Source organism: Camelus ferus, chromosome 9, assembly GCF_009834535.1.
Source record: "Camelus ferus isolate YT-003-E chromosome 9, BCGSAC_Cfer_1.0, whole genome shotgun sequence".
Classification (NCBI taxonomy): Eukaryota; Metazoa; Chordata; class Mammalia; order Artiodactyla; family Camelidae; genus Camelus; species Camelus ferus.
Genome location: NC_045704.1, coordinates 49,681,110 through 49,691,835, shown reverse-complemented (window position 1 = coordinate 49,691,835; position 10,726 = coordinate 49,681,110). Strand labels below are relative to the sequence as shown.

Genomic DNA, 10,726 nt, shown 5'->3' with positions numbered 1-10,726 from the left:
AATGATTAGCAATGTTGAACATCTTTCCATGTGCCTGTTGGCCATCAGTATGTCTTCTTTGGAGAAATGTCTATTTAGATCTTCTGCCCATTTTTTGATTGGGTTGTTGTTTTTTTTTCCAATAAACCTTTATTTATAAAAACAGGCAACAGAGTTTTGGAACTAGATAGAGGTTGCATGACACTCTAAATGCATTAAATACCACTGTATTGTTCACCTTAAAATGGTTAATTTTGTGACGTGAATTTTGCCTCAATAAATTACTTTTAAAAAGCAAATAGGCAGTTGGTGGGATTTGACTCATAAGTTGTAGTTTTCTGACCCCTGACCAAGATCAACCTTTAATTCTTTGCTTAAAGTCATTCCAGGCAACCCTCAACTGCAGTTATAACATCTACCTGCATACTTATGACAAGTCACTCACTATCCCACAAGGGAATTTTTTTTCACTTATGGACAGACCCTGATCCTATCTGGAGAGTTTTTCTATATACAAAGCCAAACTCTCCCTCCCTATGCTTTCTAGCCACAGAGAATTCACTTATGTTATGATCATCAGCTTCACTAAAGGGACTCCATGCCAGATTGATTTAAAGGATGAGTTCACTCTAAGTGGAGAAATACTGAAGGAGAACATGCTTGTGTGCTAAAGCACCAGAAAAGAGAAAAAGTGAATCTCTTAGTTAAAGATACTCCACAGGATGGACTTCTCACATACACACACACGCATCATCAGGAGATTTTTATTAGAAGGAGGATACCTAGGGTTAGCTCAAAAGAAAGTGTTGACAATTCACAAGTGCTCCTCCACAGAGAGGAGGCATTCCTGGCTGTAGAGATGGGTACTAATGATACCGAGGGTCAGGGTGTCCTGCTTAACTTTGGCCACCCAGGAAGCTCTTCCCCTTAAACACAGTATCATCAGTGCCAGCATGAAAGGGTCTGCAATGAGCTAGTTCAACTTGGCTAACAGTTCTTCCAGTTCTGGCCGAGCTTTGAATCTTCCCTTAAAGTCTTCTTCAGTGTGCTCCCTCACTGACAGTTTGACTCCTTCAGGAAGATTGCTTTGGATTATTTCCAAGAAAATCTCTGCAGATGTAGCACTCAAACCACTGATCTGGACCACTCACTCATGTGGTTTGAGAATTGAGTCCAGGAACATTTTGCTGCCTTGGTCCTGCAGCTGCAACACCTCCGTAGTTTTGGTGGGCATCGCATAACTTTCCTCGACTTTAACCGAGAGATGGTTGCAGAGGTTGTGAATATATTGGGCATAACTCTCTGCCAGGGCCATGTCATGTGCAGTCAGGTGAATATTTAAAACTCCATATTCATAATCTGTCCCCAGATGAATGGGTATCACTTCCACTTTCCCCTTCTTCTTGGGCTCTTGCGCTTTAACTAGGTGCTTGTATATTCCAATGCCATGGGTGGGCTTTGACCTGTAGTGCCGACTGGTACTCAACAGAATGCCACCTGCAGAACAGATGGGATTCTCTCCTGCAATTCTGAACCTTAAGAGGGAAAAGGCTTGCTGAAAAATGGTATTATTCCTCAGACACAGCACTTTTCCCAGAGCTCTGTTCATCTCTTGCTGCTGCACAGCCTGTAATTATGCCAGTGAAGATCTGCCCAAGCAGCCGCGTCCCCTGAGCATCTGAAAACACTCTTTTTTTTGGTATTGAACTGTATGAACTGTTTGTATTTTTTTTTAAGAAGGAAGCTCACTTTGAAATTAATCCCTTGTCAGTCACATCATTTGCAAATATTTTCTCCCATTGTGTAGGTTGTCTTTTTGCTGTTTATGGTTCCTTTGCTGTGCAAAAGATTTTACGTTTAATTAGGTCCCATTTGTTTATTTTTGTGTCTATTTCCATTACTCTGGGAGACAGATCCGAAAAAATATTGCTACGATTTATGTTAACGAGTGTTCTGCCTATGTTTTCCTGAAGGAGTTTTTTATTATCTGGTATTACATGTAGGTCTTTAATCCATTTTATTTTTGTATATGGTGTTAGAGAATGTTCTAACTTCATTCTTTTACAATGTAGCTGTCCATTTTTTGTAGCATCACTTATTGAAGAGACCGTCTTTTCTCCATTGTGAATTCTTGCCTCCTTTGTCATAGACTGATTGACCTTAAGTGCCTGGGTTTTTCTGGGCTTTCTATCCTGTTTGACTGGGTGATTTTAGATGATCTGAGAGCCTTTCAAAAATAGTCAAAAGAAATAGGTGAATTGGTTTTATTAATATATTTTGTTTAACCTCGATATATCCAAATACTATCATTTCAACAGGTTTTAACATTAATGGTATATTTTACATTCTTTTTCTCATACTAAATCTTTGAAATCCATTGTATAATTTGTACTTACAGTACTTCTCAAGTAGGATGCTAAATTTTCATCAGGAATACTTAATCTGTATTTAAATTTCATAAAAATTGCAGTTGAAAAAGTAGGTTGGAATACCCACGTTGTTCCAAACATACTTAAGTTTTCTAATTAGGTTTTACATTGAAAAGTATAGTCAAACAAAAAGCTCCATGATTAATTGGGAGTCCATCTCAGTTTGCCAGCAGGCCCCCCCTCCTCCATAGGGCAGGGTCTGCTTCATGCCCGGGTGAGGCTGCCCCGACAGTATTCTTGTTCTGCATTAGACACAGTGCATGCTCCCCACCTGCTCTGTCCACAGATGACCTAGCTTCCTACTTAACCAAAGTGTCGGGATTGATCAAAAGAAAATGGCCATCCTTCACATCTGGAGAATGTCACACCATTCAGCGATCACTGATCAGCCCACAGTTAGTGGACACCATGATGAGCTGCCCAGACTCCCCTCCCAGACTGACTGACACCCCAGAGTGGGAGTGTCACCAGCCAACAGCCCTCAGCTGTCAGTCCTCTCTGGGAATTTCCTCAGCTGAAAAGAATCATCCTGATCAAGGTCATGCCTCCTTTCTGGGCAGCCCCATCCCTGATTGGTCAGAGTTTCAAAGGCCCATTTCTCTCCCCCACCCCACCTCCATCCCTTCCCCTCCCAGGTGTTGCTCCCTGAAGCACTCCCTGATCCACTTCCTGGTGCTAATCTTCACCTCAGAGTCTGCGCCCCAGAAGCTCGAGCTGTGACTGATGGTACCAGGAGTGGGTCCCTGAAAACAAATGCTAAGGTGGGATTCTGGAGTTGGATCACTGTCTACCTGCTGGTGATGAGGACCCCTTCACACTTGGTAGGGGGAGCCCCGCCCCAGCACAAGGTAACTAAATTGTTAAAACTTCCACCACTGACAAGCTGGGATGGTAGTCTGGTGGGAGAGAGTTCACTCGTGGGTTCCATAGGTCAGGAATTTGAGAAAGACGGAGGGAGGGAGAAGTTAAGGATGGTGACCGGGCGTGGCTGTTGTTAAGCACAGTTAAGGCACGGGAAGAGAAAAGCTGAGAGTGATTCAGAGGCAATTAATGCAGCATGGCGTGAGGCCAGAAAGCCTCCTCTGGAGCATGGAAAGAGCCCCCCCCCCCCCCGATCCCTATGGTTACAGTTACAGTTACAGGGGGGCCAGAAAGCTGAGGACGGGGTCCAGGATGTCGGCACAGAACAGCCAAGCTTCAAAGGTTCAACTCTCAACCTAGAAAGGTCTGCCAGGCCAGGGTCAGGGCCCAGCAGGACCACAGGCTCCCCAGAACTGCCCACCCCACCCCCGCTCGTGGCCATGAAGTTGAGCCAGGTCTGAGAAGAGAGGAAAGAAACTGTGTTCCAAGGGCACTGCAGAACCCCACCAGCAAGGCCAGGTGAGTACGACTGGGACTGGATGCTAAGAGCCCTGATGGGGGCGGGGCAGGACATAAAATCAGGTAAAGGAGAGCTTATTGATTTGGGAGCCCTGTCCCAACATATAGGATTTAACATCCTGCTAGGACCCAGGGATGGTGCCAACATGCTGCTTGGATGGCTCCTAGAAGCATGGAAACAAGCACTGGACCACGTTAAATGAAGGAGAAATCTCAGATGGTGGAAAAATGGATTTGAGGCTGAGCGAAGCGGGCATGGTAGGATGGATGTGCTGTGTAAAGTCGGTGACTGTTCCATGGGGAAGCCCAGAAGATGCACACATCTGCCCAAGCAGGAAGGAATGTGCTGGTGAGAAGGGGACCAGCAGGCTGGGAAGGTCACCTGCAGGGCCCCTCTCTAAGCCAGGGTGGACAGTAGGAGATGCTGCTACAGAACCGAATGGTTGATGGCAATGTGCTGGGAGCCCGAGACACAGGGGCCAGGAGGATGCAGTTACCATGATGAGTGGGAAGATGGGAGAGGCAGCGGGGTCCTGGCCCACACTGTAATGGCACTGGTTAGTAGGGTCTGGAAGCCCTTGGGCAGAATAGATGGACAGTGGACAGGGCACTGCTCAGTCTGTGGGATCACAAGAAATCAGGGAAGGATGACCATCAGGCTAAGTGACTTTGGTAAGCACTGTTGCATCTGTGGCTCCTCAGATTTGTACCAGACCTCCTTCGCCTTAATCAGAGTTAGGTGCTTCCTCCTGCACGCTCCCCTCCCCACTCCCTCTGCTGGAAACTCATGATGTTCCATTGGGCTCACCTGCTGACTTGACCGTCTCCAGCTAGACTGTGGGCTTTACAGGGCAGGAGTCATTCCTCTCCTTATCCCAGAAAACAGTGCCTCTAATCACGAGTGGAGGTCCTCAAAGTGGGGTCTTCAACCTTGCAGCTGCAGTGTGTGTGGGGGGGTGCTGGCTCTTCAGTTGTGTGACTGGCAATGTGTTTATTGACAAAGCTGTCTTTGAAGTGGATGCTCTGGCAATCAAAAGTGCAGGTCAGGCACTTGCATTAAATTTTTTTTGTATATATATATGCAAAAAATATATATATAAATGTATATATATATTGAAGCATAGTCAGTTTACAATGCTGTGTCAATTTCTGGTGTATAGCATAATGCTTCAGTCATACATGAACATACATATATTCGTTTTCATATTCTTCACCATAAGTTACTATAAGATATTGAATATGGTTCCCTGTGCTATACATTATAAACATGTTGTTTATCTATTTTATATATATTAGTTAGTATCTGCAAATCTCAAACTCCCAGTTTATCCCTTCCCACTTTCTTCCCCTCCTGGTAACCATGAGTTTGTTTACTATGTCTGTGAGTCTGTTTCTGTTGTGTAAATAAGTTAGTTTGTCTTTTTTTTTTAATTCCACATATGAGTGATATCATATGGTATTTTTCTTTCTCTTTCTGGTTTACTTCACTTAGAATGACATTCTCCAGGTCCATCCATGTTGCTGCAATGGCATTACTTTATAATTTTTTATGGCTGAGTAGTATTCCATTGTATAAATATATCACAACTTCTTTATCCAGTCATCTGTTGATGGACATTTATGCTGTTTCCATGTCTTGGCTACTGTAAATAGTGCTGCTATGAACATTGGGGTGCTGGTGTCTTTTGGAATTAAGGTTCCCTCTAGATGTATGCCCAGGAGTGGGACTGCTGGATCATAGGGTAGGTCTATGTTTAGTGTTTTGAGGAATCTCCCTACTGTTTTCCATAACAGCTGCACCAAACTACATTCCCACCAGCAGTGTAGGAGGGTTCCCTTTTCTCCACACCCTCTCCAGGATTCATCATTTGTGGACTTTTGAATGATGGCCATTCTGACTGATGTGAGGTAATAATACTTCGTTGTAGTTTTGATTTGCATTTCTCTGATAATTAGTGACACTGAGCATTTTTTCATGTGTCTGTTGGCCATTCATATGTCTTCACTGGAGAATTGCTTGTTGAGGTCTCCTGCCTGTTTTTGGATTGAGTTGTTTTTTTCTTAAGTTGTATGAGCTGTTTATATATTCTGGAAATTAAGCCCTTGTCAGTCTCATCTTTTGCAAATATTTTCTCCCATTTTGTAGGTTGTCTTTTTGTTTTGCTTATGGTTTCCTTTGCTGTGCAAAAGCTTATTAAGTTTAATGAGGTCCCATTTGTTTATTTTTGCTCTTATTTCTATTGCCTGGGTAGACTGCCCTAGGAGAACATTGCTAACATTTATGTCAGATAATGGGTTTTTAAAAATACACTTTTATTGAAGTATATATAGTCAGTTTACAATGTGTCAATTTCTGGTGTACAGCACAATACTTCAGTCACATAGGAACATACATACATTCCTTCTCATATTCTTCATCACAAGATTACAAGATATTAAATATGGTTCCCTGTGCTATACAGTATAAACTTGCTTATTGTATATATATTAGTCAGTATCTGCAAATCTCAAACTTCCAATCTATCCCTTCCCACCCCCTTCCCCACCCCACCGGTAACCATAAGTTTGTTTTCTGTGTCGGTGAGTCTGTTTCTGTTTTGTAAATAAGTTTGTCTGTCTTTTTCTTTTTTTAGATTCCACGTATGAGTTATATCATATGGTATTTCTCTTTCTCTTTATGGCTTATTTCACTTAGAATGACATTGTCCAGGTCCATCCATGTTGCTGCAAATGGCATTACTTCATTATTTTTTATGGCTGAGTAGTATTCCATTGTATAAATATATCACAGCTTCTGTCCATTAACTTTTAAGCACCAGGGATTGGACCCATGATATCGTACCAGGTCAGGGGAGGACAAGTGGCAGCAGTGAGTGAAGTGGTGGCACAGAGAGCAGAGGCCTCTGCTGCATTGCCCTTTCGGTGGTGCCACTGGTTTCCAGGGGCTGGGCAATTGCACTTATCTGGCTTAGGAGAGGTAGTCCAGGCATGACCCAGTGACTCAGTGGTCACAGGCAGGGGTCTCCCATCCTCCTTACCCCAGAGCCCGACCTCGGGCATTGACAGGAACCTTCCAATCCAGTTCACTCTTCTTGGCCTCAGGGTGTGGAGGACCCTTAAGTACATTACCAACCAATTCAGGTCTTCATAATTAGTGGTCTAATCATCTTGTTAGCCATGGCCTTGATCATGCAGCTCTGGGGATATTGTTGAATTATTACACAGCAATGACATTTGGGGATGGATAGCACAGGCAACACACAACAGACACAGCAGGACAGACCTCCAGCAATGGGTGTTCCCTTCTCAGACTGCGTTACCCACTTGGGTTGGTCATTAAGCCAGCTGTAGCCCAAGGGCTCTCCCCTTGGTTAAGTGCAAGGGCAATCATGCCGTCCTCCCTGCCTATCTCAGCCTATGGTCAGTGATGCTGTCAGCTAGAAATGCCTGGGGGCACTCACCTGAGATCCCCACAGACACCTCCCCTTCTGGAATCAATTTTGTGGCAAGGCCAGGCCTTGGAGTTCTCATTATGATTGCAAGACTTAGCAATAACTGTCAGGAAACTTTGGGGAAAAAAAGCAAGGTTATAACTTGCAGGTCCTGGAGGGTACACGGCATGCCTGGGGCCACATGGCAAGGTTGCAGGTAGAAAGTACAGGCCTGGGGTTCTGCTTTTACTGGGGCTGAGGGTGGGGGCCTAGGGTTTTGTGGGTTCACTCTTAAGTGGTGAATTTAAAACATAAGAGCAGGAATTAAAATGCAGAGGGAAAAGCAAGAGGCCAAACAGTTACAGAAGTCAACCAGAGATCTTTAAAACAAAGGAAACTTGGCAGGGAGTGGGGAGGAGGTAGCCTGGCTCTTGATCCAGTTGTGTGGCTGGCAGCGTGTTTATTTGAGATAGCTGTCTTTTAAATGGAGGCCTCAGCTTTCAAAAGCTTTAGTCAGGCAACTGCGTTACAATTAAAAAAAAAAAAAAAAAAAAAAACCTCCAAAACTCAACAGTCAGGTACTTACACTACAGTTATCTTGTTACTGACTTCTAATTTAATTCTCTTGTGGTCATGGAACACACTCTGTATTTCAATCCTTTTCAACAACTTAAGACTTGTATGGCCCAGCATATGTCTATTTTGGTGAATGTGCTTTGTGCCTTTGAAGACTGCATATGAACGTTCCATCAGTGTCAGTTAGATCAAGGTGATTAATAGTGGTGCTCATATTTTCTATATCTTGATTGAATGTTTGTCTAGTTCTATTAGTTGCTGAGAAAAGATGTTAAAATCTTCAGTTATGCTTGTGGGTTTGTCTTTTCTTCTTTGAAATATGTCCAGTTTTGCATTTGTCTATTTCGAAACTGTTATTAGCGCATACATGTTTTTGTCTTCCTGAATTGACTGCTTTGTCATTATGATTATCTTTTATCTCTAGTAATACTCTATCCTGAATTCTACTTTATTTGATATTAATAGTACCACTCCAAGCTTCTTAGGTTTACCGGTTATATCGTATTTCCCCCATCCACTTACTTTCCATCTGTGTCTTCATATTAAAAGCATGATTCTTAGAGCATATAGTTTGGCCTTCCTTTTTTTAATTTTAATTTTTTATCCATGAGACTATTTCTGCCTTTTGTTAATATGGTTGAACTTTGGGTCTACCATTTTACTATTCGTTTGTCCCTCCCCCCTTTATGTTCCTTTGTTTTTGCCACCTTTATGGTTAAAAACATTCTTAAGAGTTCCATTTTAATTTATCTACTAGCTTTTTCGATATACTTTTTTGCATGATTTGTTTCAGTGGTTGCTCTAGATTACATTATACCTGAACTTTCCAAATTCTTAGAATTGGTGTTGTACCACTTCATGTACTTTGAGCAAATTCTTTAGCCTCTCTGAATGTTAGTTTCATTTATAAACAAGAATAATAAACTTGCCTCATGGGTTACGGTTACTTGACTGTTGAATGAGCTACCGCGTATAAAGCAAACGGTATATAGCCAAGAGCAGGACGAGCGAGCAGATCCCATTGCCTCCGTGGCGACAGCAGTGCTGCTGCCTCTGCGACTGGCCTGGTGGGAGTTGCTGCCGTTGTTGTTCGACCTCTATTAGCATTTGACCTCCTGAGGCCACAGGGGACCCATTCTGATGTCCTCACCTTGACCCCCTTAAGGCCACCTGCTATTGGTCACCATTCCTCCAGGTGGCCTGCTCCATGACAATTATGTCTCAGCAGGGCACCCCTCAGCTGCCTTTCCTTACCTAAGCCTGGCCATCCTGTGCCCACTCTTCAGAAGAGCCAAACCAGCTGACCACAGCCAGGCCCACCCCTAGGCTGGTCCTCATCACAGACAAGGCCTGGCCTGTTTTCCACATTAGTGTCTGTTGTCCTGAGCAAAATGATCTGAGGCCACAGTCCCACAGGCCTCCTGCTACCTTCAAATGCACACTTCCCAGCATGACAGGACTTCCCACATCTCAGGGGGCAGCCTCTGCTCAGCCCTGGCCTCTCTTCACTTCCCTAAGAGGTACAGAGCCCTACCTGCTGCCCCGCCCTTTCTCACATTCAGGAATTGCCTCAGCAACCTTCCTCCTCCCACATTCAGCATCAGCCAGACAGGGAAAGTGCTTATGTTGGCCCTACCCCTGAACAACCTGCACTAACTACATTGGTTTCAGGGCGCAGATTTCCACCGTTTTGAGGTGGGCATAGGTAATCCTTAAGGGGTCTGGATGGGCCGGAGGCAGCAGGAATGGGGCAAACACCAGAAGACACTAGGAACAGATCTAGGAAAGCAGAAAGAATTCAGCTGAACATGGATCCTTGCAAGATGATTTCTCACTGATTGCCAACATCACTAAGAGATGGGAGCTCTGAATTGGCAGAACTTCATCTTTCGGGGTTCTAAGTGGGGGTTTCTGCTCTGGCAGCTCTACCCAATTCTCCCAGTTAGCATCAAGCTCATTTACTTTTAAAAGAAACAGAATGAAGCTATTCCTTATCTAAAACTCTACCATGGCATCTCATTTTTCTGAGGGACAGGCCAAACGACATCTACATTTTCAGCTTCATGTAATCCATCCTCTGCCCAGGTTGTCTTGTCTACTCCTGGGAATGCACTGCTAATAGGTAAATGCCCCAGGGGCAGAAGCCCTCTACCATAATATAATCTTGTTCACCACTGTATCCCCAGCAGCCCAGTTCCTGCTCCCTTATTGGTGCTCAAGATGTCTTTCTGGAATGAATGTCCCCACATCCACTGCCGTGTCAGCAGTCGTGATCCAGAATTCTCATGGGGTTTTATGCTCCGTTAGGTTCTTCAGGACCCATCTATGCATCCTTTCACATGCGTCCCACTAACCTTTATAGGTGTGTCTTGGTTGGCTTGTTGTATTTTGTTTAACATCCTGACAGTCCTTCTAAAACCGAGAAAGAGGTAGGTTCTGCTTTATTCAGATGTGTGTCACACATGAAGTGATTCAGTCTGTGTCTAGAGGGGCAGCTTCTCTGGGGGCAGGAGACAGAAGGCTTGAGAATAAGGTCATTAACAGTGAGCTGAGAGTGGGAAATATAGCGGAGGGGCCCCAGCCATGTTCCCCTGACTACTCTCAGCAGGGTGAGCTATCTTCCTTCTCAAAAACACCGAAGACCAGACCAGATAAAGCTGGAAGAGTGCCAAGTACAGACTAGGTACTGAGAGTCCACTGTACATTGGCCAGCGGGATTTGATGGGACACTCAAGTAAGGAGTTGAGCCAAAAAGGCCTAGAGATGGCGGAGGGTCCTGACTTCCCAGACCAACTGTCTGGCTGGGAACAGGGCTCTGTGTCGGTCACTCAGCTGCAGAGAATGAGGACAGACTGTGGTCAAGGGTAGTGGATTTGGCAGGGGAGACAGCAGGGGTGGCTGGGACTGAACCGCCAGCAGCATTCCCCAGAG

The 10,726-nt window shown here is 44.4% G+C and overlaps 1 long non-coding RNA gene and 1 pseudogene across 1 annotated transcript; one reads left to right on the top strand and one right to left on the bottom strand.

Moving 5' to 3' along the window:
• Positions 1-79: 79 nt before the first annotated feature.
• LOC116665814 lies at positions 80-2,186 on the bottom strand (annotated as a pseudogene).
• A 258-nt stretch (positions 2,187-2,444) lies between these two features.
• On the top strand, positions 2,445-4,590 carry LOC116665815. The gene is made up of 3 exons (XR_004322516.1): positions 2,445-3,256; positions 3,630-3,788; positions 3,915-4,590. It is a non-coding gene; the product is annotated as an uncharacterized LOC116665815 (long non-coding RNA).
• The last annotated feature ends 6,136 nt before the right edge of the window (positions 4,591-10,726 follow it).